The 11,105-nt window shown below is 42.5% G+C and overlaps 1 long non-coding RNA gene across 11 annotated transcripts; it reads left to right on the top strand.

The window, feature by feature from the left end:
- Positions 1-4,694: 4,694 nt before the first annotated feature.
- LOC115416899 (uncharacterized) lies at positions 4,695-6,126 on the top strand. 11 transcript variants are annotated; one of them, XR_003935049.1, is made up of 5 exons: positions 4,695-4,724; positions 5,260-5,565; positions 5,673-5,943; positions 5,978-6,059; positions 6,111-6,126. It is a non-coding gene; the product is annotated as an uncharacterized LOC115416899 (long non-coding RNA). The 11 variants fall into 11 exon arrangements; XR_003935050.1 differs by having other exon boundaries at positions 5,673-5,926; positions 6,111-6,125; XR_003935051.1 differs by lacking the exon at positions 6,111-6,126 and having other exon boundaries at positions 5,260-5,531; positions 5,686-5,724; positions 5,759-5,926; positions 5,978-6,100.
- Positions 6,127-11,105: the final 4,979 nt, after the last annotated feature.

Genomic DNA, 11,105 nt, shown 5'->3' with positions numbered 1-11,105 from the left:
CACCTGGTGGACACTTCATTGTTAAAGGTGCTGCTGGTCACCTGGTGGACACTGTGCTCACTTTTCTTTTTCAGATCAGACACTTCCTGTCATCAGTGTTTTTAAGTCTTTGTTTTTCACTTCATGTCACATTTCTGTGTTAGTTCCTATTATTTCCTTCACAACAGAGACTCTGGGGCTGACGCCGTACCTATGACTGATTCACAGCAGAGGTAGGACACTGAGAAGACGGGGGGGGGGGGGGGGGGGGGGGGGGCTGTGCAAAGAAAGAGTCATAGCAAACAAGAGAAAGAATAGAGCGGGGGGGGGCAGCAGAGGGTATATTGGGGAGGTGTGGAGGGGCTGTCATACAAAGACTGAAGCCGTGAAATGGTGCTTGTAAAAGCCCGCCGCTGGTCCGCTCATTGAGTTGTCAGTCGGCCCGGCAGGTCCCGCCCCCCCCAGTATGACGAGACCTGTCAGAGAGCCACGGCTGGCGGATGGGGGGGGGGGGGGGGAATGGCCTAATGCTAGAAGGGCTCGGGCCTTATTCTCCACAGAGGGGTTTGAGTGACACCCCCCCACTGGACCGTAATGCCCCCCCCGCTGACCGCTCTGATCACTGGTAACAGGGTAAGATTCAACAAGGTACTGCAGAGGTACAGATGGAAGACAAACAACAGCAGCAGCCCAGGAAAACGTGCAGCAGTCCCAAACACAGCCTCAGTCTGGGACCCTGTGTGCACATTCAACTGTTCACATACGGCACAGGTGTCAAACATGCGGCCCGGGGGCCAAATCTGGCCCACCAAAGGTTCCATTCCGGATTGAAAGTGCAAAAATGAACCTGATCAGTCCAGGTTGTCCAAATTATTTTGGTTCAGGTTCCACATACAGACCGATGTGATCTCCAGTAAAAATAACTACACAATAACCCAGAAATAATGACAATGACAAATTTCCATTGTGAAAAATTATGTGGAAAAATTTAAGTGAAAAAAATAAGATTACACTGTAAAAATATTTACATTTACAAAACTACTATTTTACAATAAAATGCAAATAAATACATCTATAAAAACAAAGACGGACAACCCAAAATGTGCAGTTTGAACAATATTCTGTCTGTTCCTAAATGTTTTGTGTGTTTATGGATCCACTGGGATCTGCAGTTGTGTTTATAGTAAGAGATGGAATATTGGAGAAATTGTTCAAATTTTAGTTCAAACTCCAAAGTTTTAACCATATTCTGCCTGTTCCCAAATGTTTATGGAACACTGTGTGTAAATGCACATGTAGAAATAAGAAGTCCAGGCAGAAGAGTGTTCAAATTGCACTAATTTTTCAAATAAAATTTCTGTTTTTTCAGGTTATTCACATCTTTTTTGTAAAATGTAAATATTTTTGTAATTTAATTGGGGTTTTTTTTGTACTAAAACAAAAAGAAAAACTTGTCATTATTTATAGGTTATTCAGTCATTATTTTACTGGTCTGGCCTGCTTGAGATCAAATTTGGCTAAATATGGAACTGAACCAGAATGAGTTTGACAGGCCTGAGATACGGGTGATGCAGTTCCTCCGACTACATGTTTGTGATTGTTGGACGGCTGTGTGCAGTGTGTGTCAGGTACCCCAGCTGAAATTACACCAGAACATGTTCAGCTCATTTACCTCCTACATCGCAGGAGCTGTGATGTGACTATTGCACACATGTACATCGCGATGACAATGCTCAAACGATATATTGTGCAGCTCTAATAAGAAGTGCCCCCCTGTGGTTTGGAGAATATTACCTTTAGAACCTTTGGAGAGTGAGGTCAACTGTGTGTCCACACCAAGGTTCCAATTGTTTTGGATTTTTCCTTATAGTTTAGTTTTGTTTAGTTTTGATTTTTTTGTCTCTAATTCAGTTCGTTTTAATTTGTTTTTAGAGCAGGTTTGATAGTTTTTATTAGTTTGGATTTTTTTCTAAATGCTTAGTTTTAGTTAAGTTGTAGTTCAGTTGTAGTTCAGTTGTAGTTCAGTTGTAGTTCAGTGGTCTCTTTTCTCTTCTTCTCTGTGCTCCTATTCAAATCAATCCCAGACAGGACTCTGCTGCTTTAGTCTCCATGTTTCCAGGTAGAGTGGGGACCAGAAGACGACTGGAAACCACAAGTGAACACAAGTGACGGAGCAAAAAGTGTCGTATGGTGCTGCTAGCTAAAATTGCTTTCAAGCAATTTCGTATCAATCTGACATTGACAAAGACGAAAATGAAGGGAATTTTATCCATAATTTTGATCCGTTTTAGTTAGTTTTGTAAACACACAATACAGTTTCAGTTAGTTATGTTTTGTTTTCTTTTAATTATAGTTTTTATTTGCTTCAGTTAATGAAAATGTTTTTTCAATTCTAGTTTTGGTCATTTTGTTAGTTTTTGTTAATGATAACCTTGGTCCACACATGTGGACGTCATGCATGAAAGGGTTAATGCAGGTGGCCATTCATTCAGTACCGTTGGTAAATCAAGTACAATCAGTACAAGTGCGACATATTCGTGTAATATTAACGCTGTGGAGAACTGGTATGTTACTTGTTCAGTGCATGAGTAGAAAATAACCTCGGCCTCAGTTTGATGTCATGTCAAAGTAAAGCTTGAGTAAATAAATGTAAAACAAAAAACAAAAGCCGTTCTTCTACTGTGAAATGTTTTTGTGTTCAATATGCAACATGTGCAACGACATGTAAACATTGTATTTTTGGGAGCATTAGAGCCGCCGAAGGTCATGGACTGGGGTCTGTTTTATACGACTACTACTACCATAATAATAATAATAATAATAATAATAATAATAATAATAATAATGATGGACGTTCTGTGTCCAACGTGTGTCTCGAGTCCTGATGTTGCAGCACGGGAGGGCGTATGGGTACAATGCCGCTGTTGCACCACAGGAGGGTGCTATCGTACAATAGCACCACAGGTACAAAGCTGCTGGTAGTACTAACACAACCACTACTGCCCTTAACCCAGGGTTCTCAAACTGCTGTTCTGTCAGGTTCCACATTCAGTCTGATCTGATCTGCAGTGGACCCAACCAGTCAAATAATAATAATAATAATAATGGATTGGATTTATATAGCGCCTTTCTAGACACCCAAAGCGCTTTACATTATTGACCCATTATTCATTCGCGCTCACATTCTCCCTCTGGTGGTGGTAAACTACATCTGTAGCCACAGCTGCCCTGGGGCAGACTGACAGAAGCGTGGCTGCCATTTTGCTCCTCCGACCACCACCGAACATTCATACACCAGTGTGGGTGGCACTGGAGGCAAGGAGGGTGAAGTGTCTTGCCCAAGGACACAACGGACTGACTAGGACAGAGCGGGATTCGAACCGCCAACCCTTCGGTTATTGGACGACCCACTCTACCAACTGAGCCATGGCCGCCCCATGCCGAATGTCGCCGTCGATGAAGCAAGTTATGTCAAGATGTTCATCGGCTCTTTAGTGTGGTAGTGGTGGTAAATAAGAACAGAAGAACCCAGAAATAATGACAACTCCAAATTTTTGTATGTTTTAGTGCAAAAACCCCAATAAAATCATGAAAATATTTACTATTATAAACTATGAAAAAAAAAACAGATGTGAATAACCTGAAAAAACGGACATTTCTTCAGTAAAATCAGTGTAATTTTCTCAGTCTTCTTCCTCCACTTCTCATTAGTCCATGTGCATTCTGGATCAGATCTCCAAAGACACTAAACACTGAGGAACAGGAAGAAAAGAGTTCAAACTGGACTGAATTTAATACAGACATTTCAGGTTGGACACATTTGTTCAGGTTAGTCACATTTTATTGGTACAGGAGAGTTTGGAAATGGAAAGAGTTTCACAATTTCATGTGATTTTTTGCACTAAAACAAAGACAAACATTTATAGTTGTTATAATTTACAGACATAATGTAATTTTTTTTTTTTTCCCATCAAACCCAGTAGTAAATCTGCAGTCCTTCTTCTGTGTGGGTTCTTCTGCTGTTATTATTTGACTGTAGATCAGGTTGGTCTGGATGTGGAACCCACACTAACATGAGTTCCACAGCCTGGACTGTGGAGTTTATACACTTTGTAAATTCATCCCAGGGGTCGGATTGGAACCTTTGGGGGGACGCATTTGGGCCCCAGGACGCATGTTTGACAGCCCTGCTCTTAAACTGTTGGATCAGTGTGTTGACAGTATTCAGATCATTTTACTCTGCTGTTCCAGAAGCATAAGCAGTTCAAAGCAAACACAAACAGTTTTGATCACCTGGAAAGAAGCTGAGATTCACTGCTGAGGTTCTGTGAATGAAAGTTACCCAAAAATAAATAAATAAATAAATTAATTAATAATTAGTTAATTAATTAATTAATTCATAAAATTAAAAATAAATAAAAATTAAAAAAATAAATAAATAGATGAATAAATAAAAAATACAATAAAATAAATAAATAAATAAATAAATAAATAAATAAATAAATTGATAAAAAAAACAAAAACTTCCCAACCACATGTGACTGCTTCTGTAAGACACTTCTGTAAGTAGGACTCTTCTTTTGGACACTTCTGTAGGGCACTTATGTAGGACTCTTCTGTAGGTCTCTTCTGTTGGACACTTTTGTAGGTAGGACACTTCTGTAAGACACTTCTGTAGGACTTTTCGGTTGGACACTACTGTAGCACTTCTGTAGGTAGGACACTTCTGTAGGACACTTCTGTAGGTAGGACACTTGTGTAGGGCACTTGTCTAGGACTCTTCTGTTGGACACTTCTGTAGGTAGGACAGTTGTGTAGGACACTTCTGTAGGACTTTTCTGTAGGACTCTTCTGTAGAACACTACTGTAGGACACTTCTGTAGGTAGGACACTTCTGTAGGACTCTTCTGTAGGGCACTTGTGTAGGACTCTTCTATAGGACTCTTCTGTAGGACTCTTCTGTTGGACACTTCTGTAGGACTCTTCTGTTGGACACTTTTGTAGGTAGGACACTTGTGTAGGACACTTCTATAGGACTCTTCTGTAGGACTCTTCTGTTGGACACTTCTGTAGAACTCTTCTGTTGGACACTTTTGTAGGTAGGACACTTGTGTAGGACACTTCTATAGGACTCTTCTGTAGGACTCTTCTGTTGGACACTTTTGTAGGTAGGACACTTGTGTCGGACACTTCTGTAGGACTTTTCTGTTGGACACTTTTGTAGGACACTTCTGTAGGTAGGACACTTGTGTATGGCACTTGTCTAGGACTCTTCTATAGGACACTTCTGTAGGACACTTCTGTAGGACTCTTCTATAGGACTCTTCTGTTGGACACTTCTGTAGGTAGGACACTTCTGTAGGACTTTTCTGTAGGACACTTCTGTTGGACACTTCTGTAGGACACTTCTATAGGACTCTTCTGTTGGACACTTCTGTAGGTAGGACACTTCTGTAGGACAGTTCTGTAGGACACTTCTGTAGGTAGGACTCTTCTGTTGGACACTTCTGTAGGTAGGACACTTCTGTAGGACACTTCTGTAGGACACTTCTGTAGGTAGGACACTTCTGTAGGACACTTCTGTAGGTAGGACTCTTCTGTAGGACACTTCTGTAGGTAGGACTCTTCTGTTGGACACTTCTGTAGGTAGGACACTTCTGTAGGACACTTCTGTAGGTAGGACTCTTCTGTAGGACACTTCTGTAGGTAGGACACTTCTGTAGGACACTTCTGTAGGACACTTCTGTAGGTAGGACTCTTCTGTTGGACACTTCTGTAGGTAGGACACTTCTGTAGGACACTTCTGTAGGACTCTTCTGTAGGACACTTCTGTAGGTAGGACTCTTCTGTTGGACACTTCTGTAGGACACTTCTGTAGGTAGGACTCTTCTGTTGGACACTTCTGTAGGTAGGACACTTCTGTAGGACACTTCTGTAGGACACTTCTGTAGGTAGGACACTTCTGTAGGTAGGACACTTCTGTAGGACACTTCTGTAGGTAGGACACTTCTGTAGGACACTTCTGTAGGACACTTCTGTAGGTAGGACACTTCTGTAGGACACTTCTGTAGGACACTTCTGTAGGTAGGACACTTCTGTAGGTAGGACACTTCTGTAGGACACTTCTGTAGGTAGGACACTTCTGTAGGACACTTCTGTAGGACTCTTCTGTTGGACACTTCCTGTCCTCATGTCCTTCTCTTGTCAGTGGACGGTCATCCAGGTGTTGTGGTCCCAGACTCAGAGCCGTCCGTCAGCCTGTCATCCTCCATCCCCTCCCTCTCTTTTTCCTTCATCTTCCATCCCCTCCCTCTCTTTCTGTCATCCTCCATCCCCTCCCTCTCTTTTTCCTTCATCTTCCATCCCCTCCCTCTCTTTTTCCTTCATCTTCCATCCCCTCCCTCTCTTTTTCCTTCATCTTCCATCCTCTCCCTCTCTTTTTCCTTCATCTTCCATCCCCTCCCTCTCTTTCTGTCATCCTCCATCCCCTCCCTCTCTTTTTCCTTCATCTTCCATCCCCTCCCTCTCTTTTTCCTTCATCTTCCATCCTCTCCCTCTCTTTCTGTCATCCTCCATCCCCTCCCTCTCTTCCTGTCATCCTCCATCCCCTCCATCCCCTCCCTCTCTTCCTGTCATCCTCCATCCCCTCCCTCTCTTCCTGTCATCCTCCATCCCCTCCCTCTGTTTCTGTCATCCTCCATCCCCTCCCTCTCTTTTTCCTTCATCTTCCATCCCCTCCCTCTCTTTTTCCTTCATCTTCCATCCCCTCCCTCTCTTTTTCCTTCATCCTCCATCCCCTCCCTCTCTTTCTGTCATCTTCCATCCCCTCCCTCTCTTTTCCTTCATCTTCCATCCTCTCCCTCTCTTTTTCCTTCATCTTCCATCCCCTCCGTCTCTTCCTGTCATCCTCCATCCCCTCCCTCTCTTTCTGTCATCCTCCATCCCCTCCCTCTCTTTTTCCTTCATCTTCCATCCCCTCCGTCTCTTCCTGTCATCCTCCATCCCCTCCCTCTCTTTCTGTCATCCTCCATCCCCTCCCTCTCTTTTTCCTTCATCTTCCATCCTCTCCCTCTCTTTTTCCTTCATCTTCCATCCCCTCCCTCTCTTTTTCCTTCATCTTCCATCCCCTCCCTCTCTTTTTCCTTCATCTTCCATCCTCTCCCTCTCTTTCTGTCATCCTCCATCCCCTCCATCCCCTCCCTCTCTTCCTGTCATCCTCCATCCCCTCCATCCCCTCCCTCTCTTCCTGTCATCCTCCATCCCCTCCCTCTGTTTCTGTCATCCTCCATCCCCTCCCTCTCTTTTTCCTTCATCTTCCATCCCCTCCGTCTCTTCCTGTCATCCTCCATCCCCTCCCTCTCTTTCTGTCATCCTCCATCCCCTCCCTCTCTTTTTCCTTCATCTTCCATCCTCTCCCTCTCTTTTTCCTTCATCTTCCATCCCCTCCCTCTCTTTTTCCTTCATCTTCCATCCTCTCCCTCTCTTTTTCCTTCATCTTCCATCCCCTCCCTCTCTTTTTCCTTCATCTTCCATCCCCTCCCTCTCTTTCTGTCATCCTCCATCCCCTCCCTCTCTTTTTCCTTCATCTTCCATCCTCTCCCTCTCTTTCTGTCATCCTCCATCCCCTCCCTCTCTTCCTGTCATCCTCCATCCCCTCCATCCCCTCCCTCTCTTCCTGTCATCCTCCATCCCCTCCCTCTCTTCCTGTCATCCTCCATCCCCTCCCTCTCTTTTTCCTTCATCTTCCATCCCCTCCGTCTCTTCCTGTCATCCTCCATCCCCTCCCTCTCTTTCTGTCATCCTCCATCCCCTCCATCCCCTCCCTCTCTTCCTGTCATCCTCCATCCCCTCCCTCTCTTCCTGTCATCCTCCATCCCCTCCCTCTGTTTCTGTCATCCTCCATCCCCTCCCTCTCTTTTTCCTTCATCTTCCATCCCCTCCGTCTCTTCCTGTCATCCTCCATCCCCTCCCTCTCTTCCTGTCATCCTCCATCCCCTCCATCCCCTCCCTCTCTTCCTGTCATCCTCCATCCCCTCCCTCTCTTTCTGTCACCCTCCATCCCCTCCATCCCCTCCATCCCCTCCCTCTCTTCCTGTCACCCTTCATCCCCTCCCTCTCTTTCTGAGTGTGTCTCTGTCTGACCTCAGTTCAACTCTGGACCAGACTCTTTGTCTTCTCTGATGACTTGACGTCTCTGTCCGTCACTTTGGGGCGGACTCAGACCGGCGCTCTCAAAGCCTCTGCTTCTGTTTCAAAGCTTACGTGTCAATCTGATCTGACAACCGTGATAAAGACTTTTAGTCTGCTCTGCAGTTCATCCTGTGCCAGCACCACATGAATGATGGGAAATGGCCTGGTGTCATGTAGAGCTGGCGCTTCTTCAGGGTGGGGGTGGGGGTGGGGGTGGGGGTGGGGGGTCACTGAATGTACTCAGGTCACCGAACCGTCGAGTGTTTCCGTTCATCCTACAGTTCCACCACTTCAATCACACAGGTCTGTTCAGTTTGGTCTCAGACCCAGTTCCAACAGCGCTGATGGAAGATGCTTCACCTTTACTCATGCTGCGTTCAAGGACGCTTTTTGAGCCCGTAAGTCATGACTTCAAACCACGACTCATGACTTTGTAACGTTCCAGGCAAGTCACGCCAAACTGCCTGAGCGCGAGGAATTGTGGGAGTTAGATGTAAACAAACCAGCATGTCGGACCGTACGTTCTGTTCATTTATAGTCATTTCTATGGCTAAAGGTGTTTGTTCTTTGGTTATCTGAGGGAAACAGGGGAGGAAAAGTGGTGCATAAGGACATAGAAGCTGTTCTACCTTTGATGTTCTTTGTATATTTGGATTTGTATTGGGTATTAATTTATTCTGGCACTCGATGGACTGAAAACTAGCTAACACTAGAGCAGCTGCTGATTATACAGAACATTTACAAATAAATAACGTCAGAGAAATACCCTGTTTTAATAAAAGAATCTGCATAATCACCACATCCATGGGGGGGCACCATTGCTACATGACGTCAGAACCAAGGTTATTATCGTTAACGAAAACTAACGAAATGACCAAAACTGGAACTGTAAAAACATTTTCATTAACTGAAATAAATAAAAACTATAATTAAAAGAAAAAAACCCATAACTAACTGAAACTGTATTGTGTGTTTACAAAACTAACTAAAACGGATAAAAATTATGGCTCAAATTCCCTTCGTTTTCATCTTTGTCAATGTCAGATTGATACGAAATCGATTTATTTCCCTCGAGCAACTTTCTGTGCTGTCACCATATGATATTTAAGGGTCCGTCACTTGTGTTCACTTGTGGTTTCCAGTCATCTTCTGGTCCCCACTCTACCTGGAAACATGGAGACTAAAGCAGCAGAGTCCTGTCTGGGATTGATTTGAATAGGAGCACAGAGAAGAAGAGAAAAGAGACCACTGAACTACAACTGAACTACAACTGAACTACAACTAAACTACAACTGAACTACAACTGAACTACAACTGAACTACAACTAAACTACAACTGAACTACAACTGAACTACAACTAAACTACAACTGAACTACAACTGAACTACAACTAAACTACAACTAAACTACAACTGAACTACAACTGAACTACAACTAAACTACAACTGAACTACAACTGAACTACAACTAAGCATTTAGAAAATAATGAAAACTAATAAAAACTATCAAACCCGCTCTAAAAAGGAATTAAAATGAATTGAATTAGAGAAAAAAAAGTCAAAACTAAATAAAACTAAAGTAAGATGAAAAATCCAAAACTATTTGAACCTTGGAGTAGACTCCCTTCCTAAAGCACACTTCACCAAATGACATTCATACACACAGCACAGATGGAGAACACTAAACTAAAAAAGGATTACTCATCCCAGTTTTCACTTCATCTAAAAGAGTTGAATAGTTTACATCACAGACCTCAAACATGTGGGGGCCCGGGGGCCAAATCTGCCCCCCCCCCCCACCCCCTAAAGGTTCCATTGCGGCCCTGCAGGATGAAAGGTCATAAATGACCCTGAACAGTCCAGGTTGAACAAATCCTGTTGGTTCAGGTTCCACATACAGACACATGAGATCTACAGTCAGAAGAACAGCACAATAAACCAGAAAGAATGACAAACACACATTTACTGTGAAAAATTATGTGGAAAAAATTTAAGTGGAAAAAATGAGATTACACTGTGAAAATATTTACATTTACAAAACTATTCTTTCACAAAAAAATGCAAATAAATACATAAATAAAAACACAGATGACCAACCTGAAATGTGCAGTTTGAACAATATTCTGCCTGTTCCCAAATGTTTATGAACACTGTGTGTGAATGCACATGTAGAAATAAGAAGTCCAGGCAGAAGAGTGTTCAAATTGAACTAATTTTTCAAATGAAATTTCTGTTTTTTCAGGTTATTCACATCTTTTCTACAAAATGTAAATATTTTCATAATTTAATTGGGTTTTTTTTGTACTAAAACAAATACAAAAACTTGGATTTGTCATTATTTCTAGGTTATTCAGTCATTATTTGACTGGTTCTGGCCCACTGCAGATCACACTGGGCTGAATATGGAACTGAACTAAAATGAGTTTGACAGACCTGTGGTTGAAGGTTTGAAAACCCAAGTCAAATGTAACTTAAGTTCTGGTTTCATGTAAATACAATATTTGTTTAAAATGTAAAAATGTGTGTTGAAATTTGAGATTCAAAGGTGATGAGAGCGACTGGGAGGAAAGAAGAGGGGAGGAAGGGGGAGGGATTTGCATTCTGGGTGGAGTCTGTGCACAATGACGGACACAAACAGACGCTGAGGGTTAAAGCCACTCACATGTGTTTGTACCGAGGTTCCAATAGTTTAGGATTTTTTATTCTAGTTTAGTTTGATTTAGTTTGGACTTTTTTTGTCTAATTCAGTTCATTTTAATTCATTTTTAGAGCAGGTTTGATAGTTTTTATTAGTGTTCTTTTTTTTTTTTTTTCTAAATGCTTAGTTTTAGTTTAGTTTTAGTTTAATTTTAGTTTAGTTGTAGTTTAGTTGTAGTTAGTTGTAGTTTAGTTTAGTTTTAGTTTAATTGTAGGTTAGTTATAGTTTAGTTTTAGTT

The sequence above is a fragment of the Sphaeramia orbicularis genome, unplaced genomic scaffold, assembly GCF_902148855.1.
Source record: "Sphaeramia orbicularis unplaced genomic scaffold, fSphaOr1.1, whole genome shotgun sequence".
Taxonomy (NCBI): domain Eukaryota; kingdom Metazoa; phylum Chordata; class Actinopteri; order Kurtiformes; family Apogonidae; genus Sphaeramia; species Sphaeramia orbicularis.
Note: the sequence above shows the minus strand (reverse complement) of the source record. Positions and strands in the feature narration are given on the sequence as shown.